This window comes from Triticum aestivum, chromosome 3D (genome assembly GCF_018294505.1).
Source record: "Triticum aestivum cultivar Chinese Spring chromosome 3D, IWGSC CS RefSeq v2.1, whole genome shotgun sequence".
Lineage (NCBI taxonomy): Eukaryota > Viridiplantae > Streptophyta > Magnoliopsida > Poales > Poaceae > Triticum > Triticum aestivum.
Genome location: NC_057802.1, coordinates 274,047,959 through 274,074,842, shown reverse-complemented (window position 1 = coordinate 274,074,842; position 26,884 = coordinate 274,047,959).

Genomic DNA, 26,884 nt, shown 5'->3' with positions numbered 1-26,884 from the left:
GCCGTGGTTCAACTTCCATGGACAAGTTGTCATGTCTGCTGACACATGCATTGCATACCGCTCACTACAAGGAGCAGAAGTAGAGAAATCTTGTTCCAAAGATACCATTTTTCCGATAAAATTCTCGAGATATCATTAGTTTTTACACATGGTATTACTCCTGCAAGGGTCAATCACAACAGGTGTTTTGTAAAAAAATGCATCGTGATGTTCCCTGCAATGCACGGGCATCTTGCTAGTTATAGAAGAAGCCCACATGGGCATCTTGCCACAGGGTGTGCCACCGACCCAAAATAAAAAAAATCAGATGCTTAGGTGCACTGGATGCTGTGCCATGCTATAAAATGTAAAAAAACAGCTCCAATCTTTTTAAACATGTTATCTTCAAACCAGCCACACCCGTCCCTCACCTCATCAAAACAGCCCGAGGAATATATTTTGAGTGAAGCATGATTTAATTTTACTGATATATGGATATCAAAACTAGAGTGTTTATATTTCAAGCCCGTGAACAAGTATTATTCTACTACTTTGGATCCATTGCAACGCACGGGCCAGCACATTGGTAGTAGTAGTCTCTATCTCTATCTCTACTCTACTCTTATAAAAAGCAGAGTTGTTGATGATGGTGTGCCTACCATCCTGCGGTATAGGTCGTCCGATTTATATATGACGGATAGGATGGAAACTATGGCAATTTTGCAAAAAGATACCCACACCCCTCTCCACATTTGCAGATAAGGCCTTCCCTCGTTCATCCTTTTCTCCCACAAGATAAACTACTCATACAAATGCATCTTGATGTTCCGTGCAACGCACGAGCATCTTGCTAGTCTACTACTCTCTTATATCTTATAAAACTAGTAAGATGCCCATGCATTGCATGGAACACCAAGATTGGGGTTGGACGGCGCCCGCAACGGTCATCACACCAGATTGTTCCATGGCCTTCTGGATGTGGTGGGGAAAAGATAAGGCTGATTGTAAGAGACAAGGAGTTGTTTGTAAATATGGAAACATGTGCGAGCATCTGTTTGCAAAACTATAGCAGTTTTATTTTTATGCGTCAGATCTAGATCCGACGGCTATTGGTGAAAGATGGCAGGCACACCATCATCACCAACTCAGGTTTTTATAGGAGTAGAGAAAGACAGAGTTGGTGATGATGGTGTGCCTGCCATCCTGCAATATAGGTCGTCCGATTTATATCTGACAGATAGGAAGAAAACTATGGCAATTTTGCAAAACGATACCTACACCCCTCTCCACATTTGCAAATAAGGCCTTCCCTCGTTCATCCTTTTCTCTCATAAGATAAATACTCATACACATGCATCTTGATGTTCCATGCAACGCACAAGGATGTTTCCTTGGGTGTCTCTCCATCCCGGCGTGGCCGTAGTTGCAAGTTGACGCCCCTTGAGATGACGACGTTGAGGGACACTCGGATTTTGTCCGATGAGTAGGTAAGATGAGTTTGATCACATAGTAAATGCATTCTAAAGACTACTTCCGTGTCCATTTCCTAATTCTCCCCCTGCCCACTGTTTCACAGGTTAGCCTCGGTGTGAGTGGAGATTGGCTTGCATATGTACGGGAGGGTACCAACATCAATTTGCACAACATTTACAACGGTGACACTGTTCCCGTAGAACCTTTGTCCAACATTGAGATCAGCCATGCAACGGGCCACCGCCTGAATTGGTATGATGGAACCACGGTGAGCTTGAAGAAGATAGCACGAACCTTGCACATGGCGGTCAAAGGTGGACCATGCTGTCTGCGGCCGATTTGTCACCGTACGAGCATGAAGACATTGTGCTCCTTTCTAACCGCATCTTCGCGGTGACAAACCAGGGGACTTGTTTCATATGGGACACATCCTACGGTATACTCCCTCTCTCCCAATTTATTTGTTTTGAATTTTTTTGTTTTATAAGTTTCAAATTCAAATTTAGAGCTCCCCATCACATGTTGAGATTACAAGCCCATTAAATCGTTGCGTACATGTATAGTAAAGAAACAAATCTTGAGTTTGGCACGAGTTCGTGCAGCACAAGGCCTGACGCAGGAGTTACTTTTCCCTCTCGGGGCCCTCGGGACTGAGCTTCAGCGCCTTACTACACCTGCCTTTGAGTCAATAACATGTGGACCTGATAGGTGGCTGGTCCACATGTAATGCTCCCGAAGTCAGAGGGGCAGTGGGTGAGGGAGTCCTGGACTATGGGGTCCTTGGGCGCCCGGCCTGTTAGCCATGGGCCGGATTGATGGGCTGTGAAGATACGAAGACCGAAGACTGCACCCGTGTCCGGATGGGACTCTCCTTGGCGTGGAAGACAAGCTTGGCGACCGAATATGTAGATTCCTTTCTTTGTAACCGACCTTGTGTAACCCTAGATCCTCCCGGAGGGAGAGATACTCATTACCATAGTCATACAGGCTAGGCTCTTAGGGTTTAGCCATCTCGATCTCGTGGTAGATCAACTCTTGTAATACTCATATTCATCAAGATCAATCAAGCAGGAAGTAGGGTATTACCTCCATAGAGAGGGCCCGAACCTGGGTAAACATTGTGTCCCCTGTCTCTTGTTACCATTGACCTTTGACGCACAGTTCGAGACCCCCTACCCGAGATCCACCGGTTTTGACACCGACATTGGCGCTTTCATTGAGAGTTCCACTGCACCGTCCCCAAAAGGTTTCGATGGCCCCTTCAATCGTCAACAATGATGCTATCCAAGGAGAAACCTTTCTCCCCGGACAGATCTTCGTATTCGGCGGCTTCGTATTGCGGGCCAACTCGTTTGTCCATCTGGAGCAGATCCATAGCTACGCCCCTGGCCATCAGGTCAGATTTGGGAGCTTGAACTACGTCGCGGATGTCCGCGGAGATTTAATCTTCGCCGGATTTGAGACCGCGGCAACCGCTCCTGGTCACCTTGATGAACATGACCTAAATCTGTCGTCAAACCGCATCCAGGAGATAGCTCCTGTAACAGCTCTGGCCTTAGATCCAGAGCGTACAGCGCCGTCCAAGGAGTGGAGGCTCAACCCCACCACGGAGGCCGCAGATTCCCCGGCATGGGAGCCGCACATGGACTTAACCTTGCACAATATTTGTGTCACCGGAACTCCGGAATCGTCTCTGGGTGTAAGTTTCGAACCATGTGAGTCCGCGGATGCTGAACTTGATCGTTTATCGATCTTCGAGCTCAGCGCCGCAGACATCTTTCAACACTCGCCCTTGGGCGATATGCTAAGCTCATTAAAGAACCTATCCTTGGCGGGGGACTCTCAGTTGAACTATGTTCGGTTAGAACTAGGGGCTGATGATGGAGAATCTTGCTTCCCACCCGCCACCCACTTCATAGACACAGTCGAGGATTTAACCGACACGCTTGATTACGGCTCCGAAGACATCGACGGTATGGACGACGATGCTGGTGAAGAGCAAGACCAAAATCCGCCATATACTGGACTCTAGACGGCCACTTCTTCGTATGATGTGTACATGGTGGATACACCCAAAACAACCAACGACGATGACAAAGAAAATCCAGTCGAGAATAAACCTCCTGAGACACAGCAAAAACGTCGGCGTCCTCGGCGCCGCTCTAAGTCACGTCGTTCAAAAGACAGCAATGCTGGCACCGGTGAAAATAATACTCCGGACGATGCCGAAAACAATGAAGACCTTGCTAAGGTAACATCCGAACATGAGGAGCAAGAAAACGGGCAAGCTAGCCCCGATGAATAGGCCAGGCCCAACGACTCGAAGGACGGTAGTTACCGTCCGCTCTCCGAGGATGAGGAAAGCCTCGACAACAAAGATTTCATCGTGCCTGAGGAACCTCTCGAGCAGGAGCGCTTCAAGCGCCAGCTAATAGCCACTGCAAGGAGCCTGAAAAAGAAACAACAGCAGCTTCAAGCTGACCAAGATCTGCTCGTCGACAGATGGACTGATGTCCTGGCAGCCGAAGAATACGGCCTCAGACGCCCAGCCAAGAGTTACCCGAAGCGAAGGTTGCTACCCCAGTTCGATGAAGAAGCACCGGAGCCCATACCTCCCACGCGTAATGCGGCCAATCGACCACTATGCGGTCGGGACAGTGCGGCGGACCGACCACCACGTGGTCGAGATAGAGCGGCAACTCAGGCCGAACAGCAGCCTGCCCCACCGCCTCGTAAAAATAGAGACAAAACAGCTCGGGGTCATGCATACGACCTCCAGCAGACCCTGGATGTTAGAGCAGGACATACCCGATCGATTTATGGATCGCGAGGACGTCCCTCGACACGTGATGATGGCTACCTATTCGGATGTGACAAACCTAGTCACACCCGAGCCGATAACCGCAGACGAACTCCATCGGAGCTACGGCGCAATGCGGCCAGATACAGAGGCGCCGCACACCCTCTTTGCTTCACTGATGAAGTAATGGATCACGAATTCCCCGAAGGGTTCAAACCCGTTAACATTGAATCATACGACGGAACAACCGATCCCGCTGTATGGATAGAGGATTTCATTCTCCACATACACATGGCCCGCGGGGATGACCTTCACGCCCTCAAATACCTCCCACTAAAATTCAAAGGGCCAGCTCGGCACTGGTTAAACAGCCTGCCTGAAAACTCTATCGGCAACTGGGAGGACTTGGAAGAAGCCTTCCTCGACAACTTCCAAGGTACATATGTCTGGCCACCAGACGCCGATGATTTAAGCCACATAGTCCAGCAACCTGGAGAGTCAGCCAGGAAATTTTGGACTAGGTTCCTAACCAAAAAGAACCAGATCGTCGACTGTCCGGATGTCGAAGCCTTAGCGGCCTTTAAACATAGCATCCGCCACGAATGGCTCGCCCGCCACCTCGGCCAAGAAAAGCCGAAATCTATGGCAGCCCTCACGGCACTCATGACCCGCTTTTGTGCGGGGTGAGGAGAGCTGGCTGGCTCGTAGTAAGAATACGGCCAGCGATGCAGGCCCCTCCGAGGCCAAAAACAGCAACAGCAAGCTCCGACGTAGCAGACACAAACGCCGAAGCAATGGCGATAACACCTATGACAATGTTGTAAACGCCGGATTCAGCGGCTCCAAGTCCAGCCAGCGGATGAAACCATACAAAAGAAACAATCAGGGACCATCCAGCCTGGACCGCATACTCGATCGCCCATGCCAGATACATGGCACCCCAGACAAACCAGCCAATCATACCAACAGAGATTGTTGGGTTTTTAAACAGGCCGACAAATTAAAGCCGAGAACAGGGAAAAGGGATCACAAAGCGAGGACGACGACGAGGAGCCCCGGCAACCAAACACAGGGGGACTGAAGAAGTTTCCCCCTCAAGTGAAAACAGTGAACATGATATATGTTATACACATCCCCAAAAGGGAGCGCAAATGCGCACTAAGGGATGTCTATGCGATAGAGCCAGTCGCCCCAAAATTCAATCCATGGTCGTCATTTCCGATCACCTTTGATCGTCGGGACGACCCGACTAGTATCCGTCATGGCGGTTTAGCAGCACTAGTCCTCGACCCACTCATCGATGGATTTCACCAGACACACGTCCTTATGGACGGAGGAAGCAGCCTCAACCTGCTTTATCAGGATACAGTGCGAAAAATGGGCATCTATCCATCACGGATCAAGACCACAAAGACTACCTTCAAAGGAGTCATACAAGGTGTCGAGGCCCACTGTACGGGCGCAATCACGCTAGAAGTTGTCTTCAGGTCTCCGGACAATTTCCGAAGCGACGAATTAATCTTCGACATCGTCCCCTTTCGCAGCGGCTATCACGCACTGGTCGGACGAACCGCGTTCGCTCGATTCAATGCAGTGCCACACTATGCTTATCTTAAGCTCAAGATGCCCGGTCCACGCGGCGTCATCACGGTCAATGGAAATATGGAACGCTCCCTCCGTACAGAAGAGCACACAGCTGCCTTAGCAGCAGAAGTACAGAGCGGCTTTCTCAAGCAGAACCCTAATTCGGCTGCCGAGCCCACGGACACCGTTAAGAGGGTCCGAACTACCCTGCAGCAGGAAAGCTCGGCTCGTCAGGAGCTCGACTAGCAATCCGGCCTCCGTCTCAGTCCCGATCAGGCGGTGGCATTCGCGCCGCGTGTACATAACTACGCACTAGAAATTCCATGGGCATCGACGGAGGCACAGCTAGCTTGTGACCCACAGTGCGGCTCAACCGGCACCGGATACACACATACTTTTACTTTTACTTTTTCCTTTCAGGTCTCAATCCCGCAGACGCCATCCGATGGCCTAATCATAGGTCCCCTCGAAGGACAAACATACCAAGACGGCAAGAATAAGAGCGGTCGGGATAGTCGACCATGCCGGATGGTATTATACAAGCTCGGCATGGGAGAGCCGCAGTCATATGGGGGATGTCTCTAGGAGGTTTCATTAAATGATCACTCTACCTGTTTTTCAGGACCCATGCGCAGCTCTCTCTTGGTGAAGCCATAGTAAATAGCCTTTCTGCTTATTGCACCACTTGTATAAACGCGCTTTAAGGCACCAATAAATTTATAATAGAAACAGTTTGCGGCCCAAATTTCCACGGCTCTAGCTTACCACTGGTTCTTGCTCTTTCTTTCTTTTTTGCCTTTTCCTTCCTGGTAATTTTATCATATAACACCCACACACTCAGTGTGTTCCACCTTGCCAGGGGCTTCATAGCACCCCACAACATGGCAACCCAAGTCCGAACACTTTTACAGTATAGTTCGGCACCCCGAATTCAGCACTATATGCATTGGCTCTGAATCATGTCTTTGGTCAATAGTTGGGTTGCACAGCTCCTGTGCTTGATACCTTACGTTCCGCTATATTGGGTAAGGTAGTAAAGGGAGAACTACTGCGATTGTGCCCTGGTTTATCCAAAGGAGCACCTCCGTAGAGAAAGCCAAAAACTGACTGTCATGATACAGCGAGAGCCGGTCAGCTGTTCAGAGGTTGCAAATCGTTGGAGATTTTTCCCACATTACGCGAATGATTGGTACTTCCCGATCAGACGCTCATAGCACTCTGGTTCGGATACTAGGGGCTGCGCCTATATTTTATTGTAAAACTCCTATGGCTAAGTGAGGGCGTTTAAGCCGCATTGTCTGATTGCCTGGTTCGTTGCGCTAAACAACTCCTTCAAGGACCATATAATTGGATCAAGATTGTTTAGATTCCATCCCGAACACCTCCGTACTACCTACGTGGGGGCAGAAGCCGACGACTGGCCAACCCTCAGATTCCATACAACACGGCCGCATAGGAGGAAAAAATTAAAACATAACAAGCATTATATTACAAACCGACTTTGTTTCATCATACAAGGCAAAGACAACACGAATGTATTCATTCGAAAATAATGTCCTGCCCCCACTGCGTTGCCACAATGCGAGACCCCTCTAGGACATCCGCAAAATAGTGCTCGGGTGTGCGGTGCTCCTTGCCCTCTGGCGGCCCACTAGCCAGCTCGACGGCGTTCATCTTCGCCCACCACATCTTGCAACGGGCAAAGGCCATTCGCGCACCTTCAATATAGGTTGATCGCTTGACGACGTCCAGTCTAGAACAGGCGTTCACCAGCCGCTTCACGAGTCCGAAGTAGCTACCGGGCATAGCTTCGGCTGGCCATAGCCGGATTATCAAATCCTTCATGGCTAGTTCGGCCACCCTATGCAGCTCCACCAGCTGTTTCAGCTGATCGGTGAAGGGCACGGGATGCTCGGGCGCAAGATACTGCGACTAGAACAATTTCTCCGTGGAGCTCCCTTCCTCGGCTCGAAAGAACTCCGCGGCGTCGGACACACTGCGCGGTAGATCTGCGTAGGCTCCTGGAGAACTCTGAATCCGGGTTACTAAGAAATACTTCTTCCTCATATACTTGCTTTGCATACTAAATGCCTTACCCGCCGCAATCCTCCTGGCCTCCTGGATCTCTTGGAAGGCGCCCTGGGCCTCATTCCGGGCTGTCTCCGTGCTCTGACGAGCCTTGGCGAGTTCGGTATCTCAAACCGACGCGTCGCGCTCCAAGGTCTCGCACTTCCTCACCGCGTCCTGGAGCTCTTGTTGAACGTCGCTGACCCGGGCCTTGAGCTTCTTACGGGCGGCCTGCTCCTTGACAGCCTTCCCCTCGGCTTCGGCCAGGGCCTCCTTCAGGGCCTCGACCTCGGTCGTCACTTCTATATATATCTTGACACTTCAGTCAATGCATATCATTTTACTTCCTTAATATAAAACTGGTTATCACATACCTTGTTTTTCTTGGAGCTGCCTCTTCACCTGGCCAAGCTCCTCCCCGGCCTGCTCCAGCCTCTGCTTTAGTTCGGAGACTTCGGCAGCATGTGAGGCCGCGGCCAGCAGCGATGCCTGCATATTCATTCCCGAGAAATTTAGTTAGTTTCCTAAAATAAAGGACTGATCCTCTGTCCGGTTTTTATTTCCGAAGCACCAAACAGTGTCTCAGGGGCTACTGTCTATATTGGGTTTTTCTCTTTTTGCGTCGCTTACCTCAAAACCTGTCAACAGGCTACTGCAGGCTTTGGTTAGTCCGCTCTTGACAGACTGAACCTTTCAATCACCGTGCCCATAAGAACACGGTGCCATCCACAATGGAAGCGCCTCGCAGCGCTTCCAGCAAATTATCTGGTGCCCCTGGTTGGACAGGGGTCACCGGTGGAATAGGCATACCCCCTTCTTTCGAAGGAGGTTGCGTGTCGGATTCCAGAGCCATATCGGTCTCCGAAATCGAGTCCGGTTGAGGGCCAAACTGAATACGGCCCTCATCCCCAGTCTCCAGGGGAATTGACTCCCCCTGGTGTTCGGCGACGGGGGCTTCGCCTTCTGGCGCCTCTCCCCGGCCTGGGAAGGTCTGTTGGGAGAGCACCTCGTCGTCTCCCTTGGCCTTGGGAGAGTAAGCGTCCGGCGGTGTCTCGCTGGCCATCTCCTTCGAGTCCAACGAACCTCTGATGAGGATCGCTGGGAGTTGTCGTGGGCCGGACTGCAATAGCATAATTAACCATGTCAATACGACAAGGAGGAGAGGTTAGATCTATGGGCATGTACGAGTCTTAGCACTTACGATGCGGCCCGAGGCTTAGTGCGGGGGCGTCGCTCCGGACTGTTGTCGACGTCCCATGCAGAGCTGCCCGCAAGCTGGCCTTTCCCCTTCTTGGGCGCCTCCGTCTCCAGAATTGTGGAGGCCGCCCTATTCTTTCTCCCCCCATCAGGGGGAGAGTCGCTCTCCTCCTCCTTCTCCTCCTCTTCATCGTTGTCGTCTTCGGCGACAGAGGAACGGGTCTTGTCTGCGGACGTCGCATCCGTAGCACCCTTGCAGCGGGGGCCACTCCGGACCCCCTTGGCCTTCCCCGTGGCCTTCTTCGCCGGTGCCGTATAGGGCGCCGACACCAGCATCTTTGCTAAACGCGGAATGACTGGTTCTTCAGGCAGCAGAGCCGGGCACTGGATCTTGTTCGCCCTCTCCATCCATTCCTGAAGAAGCAATGACAGTAAAAGTTCAGATATCCTCCTTGAAACAAACAAGTAGAGGACACGTTAAAAACTTACCTCCCTGGCGGGGTGGTTAATATCGTGCCCACGATCCGAATCCATGGCTAGCGGTATCTCGTTGCCCTTGAAGAGCAACTTCCAGGCATCTTCGTGAGTGGTCTCGAAGAGCCTCTTCAGGGTATGGTGCTTCTTCGGATTGAACTTCCATAGCAGGAGGCTTTGGCACGGGAGAATCGGGCGAACTAGCCTCACCTGGATTATATCAACAAGTTTGACATCCTTGTCCACCATGCTTTGAACGCGCGTCTGTAGTGCTATCAGCTCGTCTGGCGAACACCAGTTCGGGCTCTTCTCAACCCAGGAGTTGAGCCGCATTGGAGCACCGGGGTTGAATTCGGCAGCTGCGGCCCAGTTGGTGGCGCGGGGTTATGTAATGTAGAACCATTGTTTCTGTCATTCCTTCACAATCTCCACGAAAGTGCCTTTCGTCCAGGAGACATTGGACAGGCTACTCACCATGGCTCCTCCGCAATCCGCGTGCTGGCCAGCCACCACCTTCGGCTTCACGTTGAAGATTTTGAGCCACAGCCCAAAGTGGGGTTGGATGCGGAGGAAGGCCTCAACACGACGATGAACACCGAGATGTTGAGGAAGGAGTTCGGGGACAGATCATGGAAGTCTATCCCGTAATAGTACATCAGCCCACGAATGAAAGGGTGGAGTGGAAACCCTAGCCCGCGGAAGAAATGAGGGATGAATACCACCCTCTCGTTGGGCTTCGGCGTGGGGACGACTTGTCCCTGAGCCGGCAGACGATGGGCGATTTCCTTCGCCAAGTACCCGGCGGCCCGCAGCTCAGTAATGTTCTTCTCCTTGACGGAGGAGACCATCCACTTGCCTTGACCTCCGGACCCGGACATGGTTGATTGCTAGCTTGAGTGGGAAGAAGATGAGAGCTTGGGCGATGGAGCTCAAGATTGAAAGGGCGGAGGAAGAGAGAAGGCGTGGGAGAAGAAGGGGGAATCCTTATCCCCTTATAAAGGCAGTGAATATTGAACGCCTCCCCACTCGCCTCAAAACTCGCCTATTCCCAAGGACTGTGTATATGGTACGGTTGGGTTACCCACGCCCGTATTGATGAGAATCCCGCAATCAGGGGACACGATCTCTACTTTGACAAGACGTGCCAATGGCAACCGCGTCTCGAAACATGGAGCGGGAGATGAAAAACGGTTCGAAATTATGACCAAACAGATGTGATGTCATGTTACAAAAAGTTGTCAGCAGATTGGACTCGTGTAAAACTATATTCTCTCTGCGGTTTTGTGTGGTGTGTATGTTGCAGGTCCGGATACGTTCAATACGTCCGAAGACTATCTTGGAGTTCAGAAGGAGGAACCCGCCTTGCAATGCTGAAGACAGACCTACGCGCCGGATACCTTGTCATTGAAGCCAGGTTCAGGGGCTACTGAGGGAGTCCTGTACTAAGGGGTCCTCGGGCGTCCGGCCTGTTAGCCATGGGCCGGACTGATGGGCTGTGAAGATACGAAGACCAAAGACTGCACCCGTGTCCGGATGGGACTCTCCTTGGCGTGGAAGGCAAGCTTGGCAACCGAATATGTAGATTCCTTTCTTTGTAACCGACCTTATGTAACCCTAGATCCTCCCAGTTTCTATATAAACCGGAGGACTTAGTCTGAAGGGAGAGATGCTCATTACCATAGTCATATAGGCTAGGCTTTTAGGGTTTAGCCATCTCGATCTCGTGGTAGATCAACTCTTGTAATACTCATATTCATCAAGATCAATCAAGCAGGAAGTAGGGTATTACCTCCATACAGAGGGCCCGAACCTGGGTAAACATTGTGTCCCCTATCTCCTGTTACCATCGACCTTTGACGCACAGTTCGGGACCCCCTACCCGAGATCCGCCGGTTTTGACACCGACAGTGAGGCCGAGAGGGTGAGCCGCAGGTCGGGGGACATGTGGTGTCATGGGTTCGAGCGGCATCGTGGGAATCGTGTGTGGCTGTGGTAGAAACTTGATGCTTGTCAGGACCGGGTTTTCGGAATATTAATTCTCCAGAAAATGGCCCTTGTGCTCAGCAGCCCCAGGATTACTGTTAGCTGATGAGACACCAACTTGATACAAGAATTCCAAGCAAGGTACAAAATATGAAGTACAAGACCAAAGTGGCCTAGGAGTACAACATTTGGTTTCTAGTGGTTGATGGCGGAAGCGGTTTGTGGTTCATCTGCGTCTATGGGACTCCATTTCCCACAAGAACAGCTGACCAGGATAACTCCTATCTTCGCGAGGCTGCTGCCAACACTGCGTAGGTTCCGGGGCTGTCGTCGTAACGCTCTTCTCCACGCAAGAAAATCTGGCCAAGACAATAGCCAGGGACAAGCCAGTGAGTACGTTTGAATGTACTCGCAAACATCAAGAACACGGGTATAATATATCAAAACATGCTCCGAAATATTCTATGATCACAACGTCTGTCATGAAATATACGAAATCCATGATGCACGCATGCGGGTAAAAATATGGATATGCAATATAGAAAAAATAGAGTGTAGTGATCGAGTGTCTAAAATGACTCCTCGAAAAGGGCAGTAAAATAAGTCATGCATCAGTCGGGCGTCTGGGCGACACCACATAAAGGGCTTATAAATAAAAGAAATAACAAACATGCCACAGTCGGGCGTCTATGCGACACCACATAAAAGGCTTATAAATAAAAGAAATAACAAGCATGCCACAGTCAGGCGTCTGAGCGACACCGCATAAAGGGCTTGTAAAGGATGATGAAATAATAAGCGTGCCGCAGTCGGGCGTCTGAGCGACACCGCATAAAGGGCTTACAACATAAAGAAAATAGCAGGCATGCCACAGTCGGGCGTCTATGCGACACCACATAAAGGGCTTATAAATAAAAGAAATAACAAGCATGCCACAGTCGGGCGTCTGAGCGACACCGCATAGAGGGCTTGTAAAGGATGATGAAATAATAAGCGTGCCGCAGTCGGACGTCTGAGCGACACCACATAAAGGGCTTACAACATAAAGAAAATAGCAGGCATGCCACAGTCGGGCGTCTATGCGACACCACATAAAGGGCTTATAATAGAATAGTTGCAGTGGGTATCCAGGAGGTAGAACCGTCCCAGGGATACTCAATAATTCAAATAATGTAAATGGTTAGTCCATAACATTAGTAATCATAATCGTCACAAGTCACAGGTCATGATCCAAGTTCTGGTTTAACAGTTTTTTTCCTCCGAAGACCGACACTTGACCCATCCCAGACTGTAGTCCTTAACCATGGACACGGCTATTCGAATAGATGTATAATCTCTGCAGAGGGTGTACTCCTTACCCACGGGTAACGGATTTCTTTATCCATCGGGAATAATTCCGTCTACGGTCTTTTAATTGAAAACACGCCTGACCTGCACACACCAACTTAACTTACCGGTGTCTGGAATCACCCACAACACATGTCAAGCAAAACTCTAAGTGGGGAGGCTACAACCTCGACGTAGCATGGGATCAAATTTATATCGCGCGCTCTAAGGGGTGCCCCCCTCTCGGTCCCAACCGGAAACAGCCATGCCCCCGGACCGGATGACTGGCTTTAATCCATGGCCATGGGACCCTCATCCCGGCCTCTCTGTACGGTGTGTGCTAGAAAGGGGTTGACAACTTACTGAACCGTACCCTACCTATGTCAGGGACAAGTGGTAGTACGAAGCAAGTATGGGGGTTACTGGAACAAGACTCGATCTACGGCCGACTCAGGAGGTTCAAGTATTCTCTGCATGATTATCATAACAAAAATATTTCCAATAACCGTTAAACTTACCACTCGTCAAGCCCCACCATGCCATACCGGACATACTCGTCCCGACGAGGAACTAGGGACAAGCTCGTGTCTACCCAAGACCACAACTCTCCCGGCTTCCTTCCGGTATGCAAGAGAAGCTTACAAGGATGAATACCATCAGCATATCCTTTTATAACAGCAAGGAAATTTCCATTTGCGCACCCATGCGTATGATCATATCGTCACATAAAATAGCGTATGCTCCAAGTCAAGGTGATGTTGTAACCATATCAACAACATCCAAAAATATTAAACCAGGGTTTAGAATGCTTGCCTTTAACTGTATGCATGTGGGGGTGCACTTTTTTGAACGTTGCCTTTTCCTCCAAAATCCTATTTAGAGAAATATTCAAATAACACACATTTCAAAAACAGTACAAAAAGTTGTCCCAAATATTTTTGAAATAAATCTTAAAATAAACTAGATGAAATTTTAAAGAGGTAGGAAACAGAATCAACTCATTTGGAGTTTTATTTTAAAAGTTATAGCCAGTCAAAGATTAGTCAAAGTTCTGTTTTTAAATAAAACCAGAAAAGAAAACGCTTCGGGGGAGAATACGCTTTCGAAGCAGAGAAGACGTACTCGGGATTCTGCGTCATCACTTAACCAGAGAGAACGGGCGCGCGGGTCACTAACAGTGGGTCCAGCGGGCCCACTGGTCAGGTTCGACTGGTCTCCTTCTCCCTCCTTTCTCTCTGCCCGAACGGGGCGGGGCTCCGGCGATCGCCGTCGGCGAACGGCAGTTCCCCACGGGGTCCCGAGGGCAGGGATGGATCCGCCAGACCGGGGTGGTCCTCCTGGTGGGCGCTAGGCAGTTGGGGACGGAGGAAGTCACCGGCGGCGAGCTCCGGCGGACGGAAGTTCGGGAGCAAAGTGAGCTTCGGGCTATGGTGGTCCTTGGTCGTGGCTGAGGCACTAGGCAGCTCCGCAAGGCTATGGGGAGACTCTTGGTGGTGTTGGATGGGCGGGGGATGGTCCGGTTGCGACGTATGGTACTGGATTGCGGCGGCGACCGAACTGGCCGGATACGAGGAAGAAGGCCCCTCCCCGTCGATTGCTGGCTGCGGGAGTACTAGGAGGTTGGAATGAGGTTGCTTGAGTGCTTGGAGGAGCTCGGGGTCTCCTTAAATAGGCGCTCGAGGCTGGCTCCCGCGGTGGCCGAGGATAAGATCGCCGGCAACCGCTGTACTGTGGTTGCAGGGCTACGTGGCGGCGACGGGCGCGTGCCGACGGCTTGCGGATAAGCTCGGGCTGTTCCCATGGGGCAGCTGGCACGCGCGGGTGGCTTGGGCGGCGCCGTCCACGGCAAAGCCCGCTACCGACGCCGGCGTGCCGCCAAGGGAGCTCTGACGGCGGCGCTGTAGGGCGCCAGTGCGGCTTGGAGGTTCTCGGTGAGTGGGTGAGTGCATGGCGCGGCTCTGCAGGCGAGCTGGGGCCAGTGACGGGACGCGTCGACCCGAGCGCACGCACGTGCAAAACGCGCGCTCTGGCCGTGCCCAGAGCACGCACACCAGGTGTTCGACGAAAACCCAGCGCGCTCTAGAGAGCTTGGGTGATGCGGGTAGTTAACAGGCCAGGGTTAGGGATAGCTAGGAGGTTAGTGGACATGCTGGATGGGTCAGGGGCTCAAGTCCACAATGCAAACTAGAAAACATGCCAAAACTGTCCCTGCACACAGGGTGTTCGACAGAATGCCATGTGCTTCTAGGCAACTCTTGGGGTGGCAAAAACCTCCAGATCCTAGTCTCTTTAGGAGCTAAAGAAGGTGGTAAGGTTAGTTTGGCAAAAACAGAAATTTTTTAGTGCAAGATTTTGAGAAAACCAGATTTGGGCAGAAACTAAAGGCTATCATTGCATGCACCAAAAATACTCCAATGGGTCCAATCTCCTGGACTTAAGGGTTTGGTAGGGAGGACTATAAGTAGGAAAAAGATCATGGGCACTAGAGCAAAATAAAATAGGGTTGCAGTACAAATCACCAAACTGGAGCAGAATGAAGATGAGGATGATTCACTCAAATTTTTCAAAGAACAACACTGGGTTTTTGCATGAAGTTGAATTATGAGCATCTACTGACATCTCCAAACACTTGGAAGAATTTTTAGAAGAATATTTAAATAGGTTGTAGTGCAAAAATACCTACTGGACCAGATTTGAAAAATTGATGTAGAGCTCAAAATCTCCAATAACCAAAAGATATTTTTGCATAAAAGTGATGTGGAAACCTCACATGACATCCCCAAATTTTGGTGAAAATTTTAAAAGCATTTATCAAATGGTTGCAGTGCAAAAAGGGGCTCCAAATTTATGAAAGGTCATTTTAAAAGAATAAAGTTCATGAAAATAATTATGCAAATAAATCCACTGATAAAGAATTGTTTTTTTTTGAGAGAGCATACAAGTCCAATAATACTTTTGAAAAGTTTTCCACTAGAGGTAAAAACCCACAATATTAAAGAGAAGAGGTGTTCTGAAATCAAAGGAGAAATCCAGAAAAATAAAAATTTAATTTCCTGGCAAAATTTTAATTAACAAAATAAGGTCAAATTTTTGGGGTGTTACAACACTACCCCCCTTAAGAAAAATCTCGTCCTCGAGATTTGCTAAGGGTTGTTTTAAAAATAATACTCCCATTAGTTGAAACCAAGAGTTTGCGCATAGCACGAAATTAGGGTACAAACATAAGCTGCAACACACAAATAAACATAGCTATGACGTTTATAATGAAAACGGCAAAAGGACGGGGTCCTGAGAAAATGTCTCTGGTACTGGGGCGCACAAGCAGCCATTCTTTAATAATGGTGATACAGAACCACACAATCACAAGGCGTAGAAATAATAAGGCTCGTTACTACTCGAGTGACTTAGTCTACTCCGTTAATATCTAAGCGGGCTTGTCTAGAGGACGTCGAAGCTTCTCCACGGGTTTCACTGTCGGGATTAACCGGATGAGGTTGAGGGGCTGCAGGGTCGGGGTAGTGGTGATGACCATCGCGGGGGTTGCTGGCCACAATCCCGTTGGAGTGTGTTCCCAAAAGGCGGCGAAGCACTTCTGGGGACATCAAAGTATTTTGGCCGATGGCTGGGGCAGACCTCAAGGGCTCGATCGGGTGTCCGAACAGCACGACTGGGTTGTCGGTGTCGGGCTCCACTTCTCCTCTCGCCGGGGCTCGGCGAAACAGTTCTCCACGAGCTGCGATTAGATCAAGGGTGATTTGATCGAACAGTTCCTCGAGTGCGCTTACATAGCGCACCAGATGCAATAGTGTAGGATCCGTCTCGTGATCTCCGTTGGCAACCTGGGGCGGCCTACCATACCCGTTACGGCTGGGGTAGTAGTAGAACGAGCGACAGTTAACTCTGGGCGACAAGTGCCGGAGTTGAACTATAGCTTCTCGAGCTGCCAGTTGGATGGCTTGTGGCTCAAAGGGAGTGGTCCTTCCAGTGAACCTGTAGGGGCGTTCTGGAGATAGACCCCTACCATAAATGTGTACAGTGGCCCAGAACTGACGGCTCTCACCGCTCATGAGTTCTTGGTACACAACATACTCTGGGGGCTCTTCTAATGCATAGGCACGGCGGGTGAGGTTTGCGAGCACGGTCACAAAACCTCCAAGGTTGGTTGCTGTGGTCTCATTGTGAACAATGAGGCCAGGCATCGTGACTTGGTTTGGGAAAAAGGCTGTGCTGTGCTGGGTTGAGGCTAGCGTGCCCTTTTTATAGAAAAAGGGGACGGAGTCTTCCTTCGCACGCTTGCGAATGAGACATGATAGGTGTCGGTCACTGGCGCGTGATCGACAGGCTAGGCTGATAGGTTGGGCACTGACTGCCAAAAGCGTCGGGGTCACTGTGTGGCTATCTTACACGAGAAGCTTGGCCGGGGTTGGGTTAAGGTCTGGTGGGTTGGTTAACCTAGGTTTATTGACCTGGCTAAGATAGGGTTAGCCAATGGTCAGCCTGGCTCTGATACCAAGTCTGTCAGGACCGGGTTTTCGGGATATTAATTCTCCAGAAAATGGCCCTTGTGCTCACCAGCCCCAGGATTACTGTTAGCTGATGAGACACCAACTTGATACAAGAATTCCAAGCAAGGTACAAAATATGAAGTACAAGACCAAAGTGGCCTACGAGTACAACATTTGGTTTCTAGTGGTTGATGGTGGAAGCGGTTTGTGGTTCATCTGCGTCTATGGGACTCCATTTCCCACAAGAACAGCTGACCAGGATAACTCCTATCTTCGCGAGGCTGCTGCCAACACTGCGTAGGTTCCGGGGCTGTCGTCGTAACGCTCTTCTCCACGCAAGAAAATCTGGCCAAGACAATAGCCAGGGACAAGCCAGTGAGTACATTTGAATGTACTCGCAAACATCAAGAACACGGGTATAATATATCAAAACATGCTCCGAAATATTCTATGATCACAACGTCTGTCACGAAATATACGAAATCCATGATGCACGCATGCGGGTAAAAATATGGATATGCAATATAGAAAAAATAGAGTGTAGTGATCGAGTGTCTAAAATGACTCCTCGAAAAGGGCAGTAAAATAAGTCATGCCTCAGTCGGGCGTCTGGGCGACACCACATAAAGGGCTTATAAATAAAAGAAATAACAAACATGCCACAGTCGGGCGTCTATGCGACACCACATAAAGGGCTTATAAATAAAAGAAATAACAAGCATGCCACAGTCGGGCGTCTGAGCGACACCGCATAAAGGGCTTGTAAAGGATGATGAAATAATAAGCGTGCCGCAGTCGGGCGTCTGAGTGACACCGCATAAAGGGCTTACAACATAAAGAAAATAGCAGGCATGCCACAGTCGGGCGTCTATGCGACACCACATAAAGGGCTTATAAATAAAAGAAATAACAAGCATGCCACAGTCGGGCGTCTGAGCGACACCGCATAAAGGGCTTGTAAAGGATGATGAAATAATAAGCGTGCCGCAGTCGGGCGTCTGAGCGACACCGCATAAAGGGCTTACAACATAAAGAAAATAGCAGGCATGCCACAGTCGGGCGTCTATGCGACACCACATAAAGGGCTTATAATAGAATAGTTGCAGTGGGTATCCAGGAGGTAGAACCGTCCCAGGGATACTCAATAATTCAAATAATGTAAATGGTTAGTCCATAACATTAGTAATCATAATCGTCACAAGTCACAGGTCATGATCCAAGTTCTGGTTTAACAGTTTTTTTCCTCCGAAGACCGACACTTGACCCATCCCAGACTGTAGTCCTTAACCATGGACACGACTATTCGGATAGATGTATAATCTCTGCACAGGGTGTACTCTTTACCCACGGGTAACGGATTTCTTTAGTCCATCGGGACTAATTCCGTCTACGGTCTTTTAATTGAAAACACGCCTGACCTGCACACACCAGCTTAACTTACCGGTGTTTGGAATCACCCACAACACCTGTCAAGCAAAACTCTAAGTGGGGAGGCTACAACCTCGACGTAGCATGTGATCAAATTTATATCGCGCGCTCTAAGGGGTGCCCCCCTCTCGGTCCCAACCGGAAACACCCATGCCCCCGGACCGGATGACTGGCTTTAATCCATGGCCATGGGACCCTCATCCCGGCCTCTCTGTACGGTGTGTGCTAGAAAGGGGTTGACAACTTACTGAACCGTACCCTACCTATGGCAGGGACAAGTGGTAGTACGAAGCAAGTATGGGGGTTACTGGACAAGACTCGATCTACGGCCGACTCAGGAGGTTCAAGTATTCCCTGCATGATTAGCATAACAAAATATTTCCAATAACAGATAAACTTACCACTCATCAAGCCTCACCATGCCATACCGGACATACTCGTCTCAACGAGGAACTAGGGACAAGCTCGTGTCTACCCAAGACCACGACTCTCCCGGCTTCCTTCCGGTATGCAAGAGAAGCTTACGAGGATGAATACCATCCAGCATATCCATTTATAACAGCAAGGAAATTTCCATTTGCGCACCCATGCGTATGATCATATCGTCACATAAAATAGCGTATGCTCCAAGTCAAGGTGATGTTGTAACCGTATCAACAACATCCAAAAATATTAAACCAGGGTTCAGAATGCTTGCCTTCAAGTGTATGCATGTGGGGGTGCACTTTTTGAAGGTTGCCTTTTCCACCAAAATCCTATTTAGAGAAATATTCAAATAACACACATTTCAAAAACAGTACAAAAAGTTGTCCCAAATATTTTTGAAATAAATCTTAAAATAAACTAGATGAAATTTGAAAGAGGTAGGAAAAAGAATCAACTCATTTGGAGTTTTATTTTAAAAGTTATAGCCAGTCAAAGATTAGTCAAAGTTCTGTTTTTAAATAAAACCAGAAAAGAAAACGCTTCGGGGGAGAATACGCTTTCGAAGCAGAGAAGACGTACTCGGGATTCTGCGTCATCACTTAACCAGAGAGAACGGGCGCGTGGGTCACTGACAGTGGGTCCAGCGGGCCCACTGGTCAGGTTCGACTGGTCTCCCTCTCCCTCCTTTCTCTCTGCCCGAACGGGGCGGGGCTCCGGCGATCGCCGTCGGCGAACGGCAGTTCCCCACGGGGTCCCGAGGGCAGGGATGGATCCGCCAGACCGGGGCGGTCCTCCTGGTGGGCGCTAGGCAGTTGGGGACGGAGGAAGTCACCGGCGGCGAGCTCCGCGGCGGACGGAAGTTCGGGAGCAAAGTGAGCTTCGGGCTATGGTGGTCCTTGGTCGTGGCTGAGGCGCTAGGCAGCTCCGCAAGGCTATGGGGAGACTCTTGGTGGCGTTGGATGGGCGGGGGAAGGTCCGGTTGCGACGTATGGCACTGGATTGCGGCGGCGACCGAACTGGCCGGAGACGAGGAAGAAGGCCCCTCCCCGTCGATTGCTGGCTGCGGGAGTACTAGGAGGTTGGAATGAGGTTGCTTGAGTGCTTGGAGGAGCTCGGGGTCTCCTTAAATAGGCGCTCGAGGCTGGCTCCCGCGGTGGCCAAGGATAAGATTGCCGGCGACCGTTGTACTGTGGTTGCAGGGCTACGTGGCGGCGACGAGCGCGTGCCGACGGCTTGCGGATAAGCTCGGGCTGTTCCCATGGGGCAGCTGGCGCGCGCGGGTAGCTTGGGCGGCGCCGTCCACGGCAGAGCCCGCTGCCGACGTCGGCGTGCCGCCAAGGGAGCTCTGACGGCGGCGCTATAGGGCGCCAGTGCGGCTTGGAGGTTCTCGGTGAGTGGGCGAGTGCATGGCGCGGCTCTGCAGGCGAGCTGGGGCCAGTGACGGGACGCGTCGACCCGAGCGCACGCACGTGCAAAACGCGCGCTATGGCCGTGCCCAGAGCACGCACACCAGGTGTTCGATGAAAACCCAGCGCACTCTAGAGAGCTTGGGTGATGCGGGTAGTTAACAGGCCAGGGTTAGGGATAGCTAGGAGGTTAGTGGACATGCTGGATGGGTCAGGGGCTCAAGTCCACAATGCAAACTAGAAAACATGCCAAAACTGTCCCTGCACACAGGGTGTTCGACAGAATGCCATGTGCTTCTAGGCAACTCTTGGGGTGGCAAAAACCTCCAGATCCTAGTCTCTTTAGGAGCTAAAGAAGGTGGTAAGGTTAGTTTGGCAAAAACAGAAATTTGTTAGTGCAAGATTTTGAGAAAACCAGATTTGGGCAGAAACTAAAGGCTATCATTGCATGCACCAAAAATACTCCAATGGGTCCAATCTCCTGGACTTAAGAGTTTGGTAGGGAGGACTATAAGTAGGAAAAGGATCATGGGCACTAGAGCAAAATAAAGTAGGGTTGCAGTACAAATCACCAAACTAGAGCAGAATGAAGATGAGGATGATTCACTCAAATTTTTCAAAGAACAACACTGGGTTTTTGCATGAAGTTGAATTATGAGCATCTACTGACATCTCCAAACACTTGGAAGAATTTTTAGAAGAATATTTAAATAGGTTGTAGTGCAAAAATACCTACTGGACCAGATTTGGAAAGTTGATGTAGAGCTCAAAATCTACAATAACCAAAAGATGTTTTGCATAAAAGTGATGTGGAAACCTCACTTGACATCCCCAAATTTTGGTGAAAATTTTAAAAGCATTTATCAAATGGTTGCAGTGCAAAAAGGGGCTCCAAATTTATGAAAGGTCATTTTAAAAGAATAAAATTCATGAAAATAATTATGCAAATAAATCCACTGATAAAGAATTGTTTTTTTTGAGAGAGCATACAAGTCCAATAATACTTTTGAAAAGTTTTCCACTAGAGGTAAAAACCCACAATATTAAAGAGAAGAGGTGTTCTCAAATCAAAGGAGAAATCCAGAAAAATAAAAATTTAATTTCCTGGCAAAATTTTAATTAACAAAATAAGGTCAAATTTTTGGGGTGTTACAATGCTCGCCGCATTTCAGGTGGCCCACATGTCATGCACACAAAGGCAGAGGGGCGGTGTGGCCGAGAGGGGTGAGGTGCACGTTGGGGGACGTGGTGCCATGGGTTGGAGCGGCGTCGTGGGAATCGCGAGTGGCAGTGGATGAAACGTGATGGTCGCCGTAGTTGAACTTCCATGGACAAGTTGTCATGTCTACAGACACATGCATTGCATACCGATCACTGGAAGGAGTAGCAGAGAAAGCTAGGCGGATAAATAGTTCCTTATAGTCAAGCGGACCCATGCTACTACTTGTTCCAAAGACATGCACACCATCGAAATAGTCCATCTATATCAATATACACAGAGATGGGATAATGTTTTTTACAAGAGAGGAAATAGTTCATCCATCCATAATGCCCTGCTGCTAGTGCAGCTTCTTCTTCTTATTCTTCTTCTTTTTCTTCTTGTTCTCATTTTCTATGGATACGGCTTCGCAACAAGCTCTCTAGACCTTGCGGCTATCTCGAAACTCACACGGGCATCGAGGGCAGCATATTTTATCCGCTCGTACATCAAGGGATAATTCTCCCATCCAGACGACATTAATGCCAGCGTCTCGTCACCCTTCTGAAGATTTGTTCCAAGCACAAAATTTGCTACGTCGAATAGGGATGGTGTCGGTTTATCACAATCTTCTACAGGAATTTTTATTTTGGTTTGTACGTCAGCGATGATTTTCAAATCAAGGTTGTATGGCTCCAACTTCTGTTTGTCCCCTGCGATGGCTGCCCCACAGAAGTATATGTCCTCCCGAAACAAGAAATCATGAAGGTCACCTGGTATGCAGGGCGCGTGTATGATGTGGTACACCAAAACATCATCTTCGAGGAACAGTTGAAGGACGGCGGCGCGTTGGATATTCCCAGTGGCATGCTCCGTGTACTCCGCGTCGAGACCGATGACCTTCATCTCCACCTTTTGGAGGGAGTTGGATACATTGTTGATCCACTTCCGAACAACCCTTGGGTGGTCGGTGACTGTGGCAACTATGCTCAACGAGCCTTCGACGAGGACATGTTGGACCCTAAAAACCTGCATCTCGATCTCTTTCGCCATTTGGAACTGTTGGACCGGAGGGCTATTGTTTGGAGAATTAGGATTAGATGGCTAGTCTAACTGAAGAAGATGATTATTCAAAGGGGCTTCGAATTACTCCAGGAGGATGTGAAGAGGCTAAAACAATGTGAATGCAGTGTGGTTTGGATGCAAATGAAGATGAAGGAGAGGTGAAGAAGCCGAGGAAAATCAGTTCCCGATGGAGAAGTAAATGGGAGAAGTGGCCTGCAGGCAGTTGATTAGACGGCTAGGTAGACTAAATGAAAAGGCTATGCGAGTAGACTGAGGAGTGGTACCTGTCCGTGTACGTGCCCATCCTTCTAGCGCTACATGTGCCACTGGCTAGTTGAAGTCACTCTTTTGAATCACCGTGGCGAGACATTTTATGATTCCTTTTTATTTCTGCACCCCTCCTGACAGGTGGGACCTATGCAAATGGATAAAAAACTGTGCCGTAGCTGATTCGGATGGATATTGGCGCGTGCGTGGGAGACACAACATTCTCTAGTTAAGGAATAAGTATGCGGTTATCCTCAAAAAAGAAAAAGCCTTCTTCGCGCTTCTGCATGCACGACAATTTGGTTCTGCTCACAATATGGATGATACCTGGAGGATGAAGTGAACCCAGAGGCATTCTAGCACGGGAGACCTATTTCCGCTATATAGTACTACTCATGTTCCTACTACTCCTACTAGTAGTAGTAGTACAACTGTGGTACACTTGATGGTCAAAATATTATTCATCCGGTCCTCACAGTGAAGTGACAAGACCCTGCACCCGAGGTGTCACCAGTCCAGGTGGCGTGTTCGGGTTACCAAAGTCAGCCTCACCTTGTGCATTGTGCAGTCACTGTCACCGCCGCTGTATAGCATGCCTCGCCTCGTCTCCCTCTCCCCTAGCACCACTCCATCTCCATCTCCCTCTCGCCGGAGATCCTAAGGTCACTCTTCATCATCTCGCTGTGCCCCCACGTACCCTCGCCTCGCTCGCGTCCCCCAGTACCACTATTCCCTCACTATACGCTCCAGCACCGAGAGCCTTCTCCCCCATAAATCAAGCCCCCAAAAACCCCACCTTCCAAACTCCACCATGGCAGAATGCGAACCGCGCAGCATCCATATGAGCCACGATTGGAGCAATCTCCCCAGTGACATCCTCAACCTCTGTTGTTCGTGTATGGATATGTTGAGCGCCTTGCGGCTAGCTGCATGTTCAAGGGACATGCACACGGACATCGTCTAAGCGAGGCCTAAGCTTTTCAAGACACCCTGCTTGCTGCTATCTGGTGTTGCAAGATTTTCTCACCATGATACGGAGGCGTACATGATGCCCCTCGACTTCAATCCGATCTCCATTAGTCGAAACTTCTTTGCAGGTATGTAGTGGGTCGCTGTACATCATTTCCCTCGACTTCGATCCAATCGCCATCGCCTGAAACTTCTTGGCGGGTATGTACTGGGCCGGCATGAACTCCCACAGGATGGCTGCCGTCAGAGAAGACGGGAAAAAGTTGGTGCTCATGAACTTCCAGACCTCCCATGAGATTATCCTTCCTCCGTTGGATTATATAGAGTTTTACCATCGCGGTCCAAGTCATCTAGATTACCATGTCAGTTGGACGGACCTTGTTTTGCAGAAGATTGTAATCTACCAAGTGCCCACACGACATGCAGATTACGCAGACTTCAAGCTAATTGCCTTGTTCGACCGCGGACTCGCCTATCTTTATGCCGGTGCCTTCTTTAGCTGGAGACAACTCAGCTCGCAGTGGATCATTGTCAAAGATGGTACACACTTTTGTGACGCTATTGAACACAATGGCATCATCTACGCGATCGACAAAGCAGGTGGCACCACGTATTGCTGGGACGGTGTGTGTAAGTTGTTTCCGTCTGATGTTAATGATGATGCCATGACACTGTTTGAACTTTTTGTGATGATTGGCATATCCCTGTTTGAGCAGAATTTGAGTAGAACTAGGGCAATGTATTAGAGACACCATAAATCAGCTATATTTGGAATGAGTTAATTCATGCGATTGTGACCATGTCATTACAGCCAATTTGTACCCCTGAATAATCAAACAGTTAGTAAGATATGGATATTCTCCTTATTTTATAGTAATCTATATACTACTAAATATGAGTGTGTATCAATGGCCATGTTAGTTTCCTCATTTTCATGATGTAAACATGCATCACACTATTGGTTTCATCTAACCATACATTAGGGAAGTAAATGTGCATATGGAGAACTCTATATTTGGAAGTAGTGAAATCCTGTAATGCTTACCATGTGTACATACCTATATTCGCCCTTCAGCAATCAATGGCTAGAATAATATCCTCACAAAAATTTTGCCCACAGAACATGAGTATATAACAATGCATGGTCTGTTAGTTTCCTTGAAGAATTTGTTTGTGAGGACAGAACATGATTACATAACATGCATGACATGGTAGTTTCCTGTGAAGAATCGATTGTGAGATAACATGAGTATAACCATGCATGGCACTTCTATATTTTCGAACCCAGTATACATTTCCCTGTATTTTCCTCCCAGTTCCAACAGGGACATATCAATGTTGTTTCTTGCATTATCCTACTCATACTCTGAACAATGCTGATCTTACATTAACAATGCTGTCCTTTTTGATATGATGCAGTGTCCCTACAGTTACTGCCCTTTGTAATCACACCACCTTTGCCAAAAACAGGGAAGCACAACTGGTTCCTCGCTCGATCAGACGACGGCAAAAGACTGATGATCATTCGGACACATGAGCCGGAAAAGTTATATTGCAAAAACCCCACTGTATACAAGCACCGTGAAATACGTGAGTATCCGGACAGTGGCTGTTACGTCTATGAGCAGGATACCAGCTTGTTGGGGCCTTCAGGATTTTTGAGTTGGAGGCGGGTAAACAGCCTTGGTTCACACTCTCTGTTTCTCGGACTCAATTATCCGATTAACCAGGAGATCACCGTTGGCAAGGACCTTGATGGCAGAGAGGCTCTGTTTGCTATGGAAAACTGTGTCTACACGGCGAGCCCTAGGAGTTCGGGAGCAAACTCCCCTGATTGTCAATGATACAGCCTGCAGCCAAAAGAAGGTGAGAATGACAAAGGCATCTGGATTAACTTTGATCCTTGGATGTGTCGAGTCCGACAGGCAGTGATGTGGTTCAAGCCTTCAGGTTGATAGGTAATTGGGCTGTTGCGTCGAAAGGGTGGAGTACTGGTGTCTCCGGATCACTAGTGGCTGAAGTGGGGCTACAAATTATGATGGTGTTGGATCATCCCTCTTCGAATGACTTGTTGTCTTTGCTGCTTGTTCTGGATGGGTAGTTCTCTCTTTTGTTATGCATATTCCTTGTCATTTGGTCATCCTCGTCTATGTCACTCTTACTATGTAATAGTTGCCTCTATTTAGAATGTCATTCTCATCTGGATCACGAGAGTCTGAGCGCTGCAGATGGGTGCGTTTTGGTGGTGTAGCAAGACTTCTTATGAACTATCATGTCTTGTTGTTTATGTCAGTAGTAATCACTAGTCAGTGTTTGAATGTTGTGTATATCGTTGTTTCGAACTGTTTATTGTCTCGAACTGCTGGTGGGCTAAATGAGGGCATCACCATTCTCCAATGTTCAGAGTATATCTCCTTTTTTCAAGTAACTAGCAAGATGCCTGTGCGTTGCACGGAACATCAAGATCTTGTTGGAGAAAAGGATGAACAAGGGAAGGCCTTATCTGCAAATGTGGAGAGGAGTGCGGGTAAATTGTCATAGTTTTCTTCCTATCCGTTAGATATAGATCGGACGGCCTATATTGCAGGATGGCACGCACGCCATCATCACCAACTCTGCTTTTTATAAGAGTAGATAGATAATGTGAGCTCAGTGTCTTTTTGATGGTTTACACTTGTTTGGGCCAGTGAGGTGTCCTTGAATATGGGCCGAGTAGTAACGCAATGCCAAACATGTC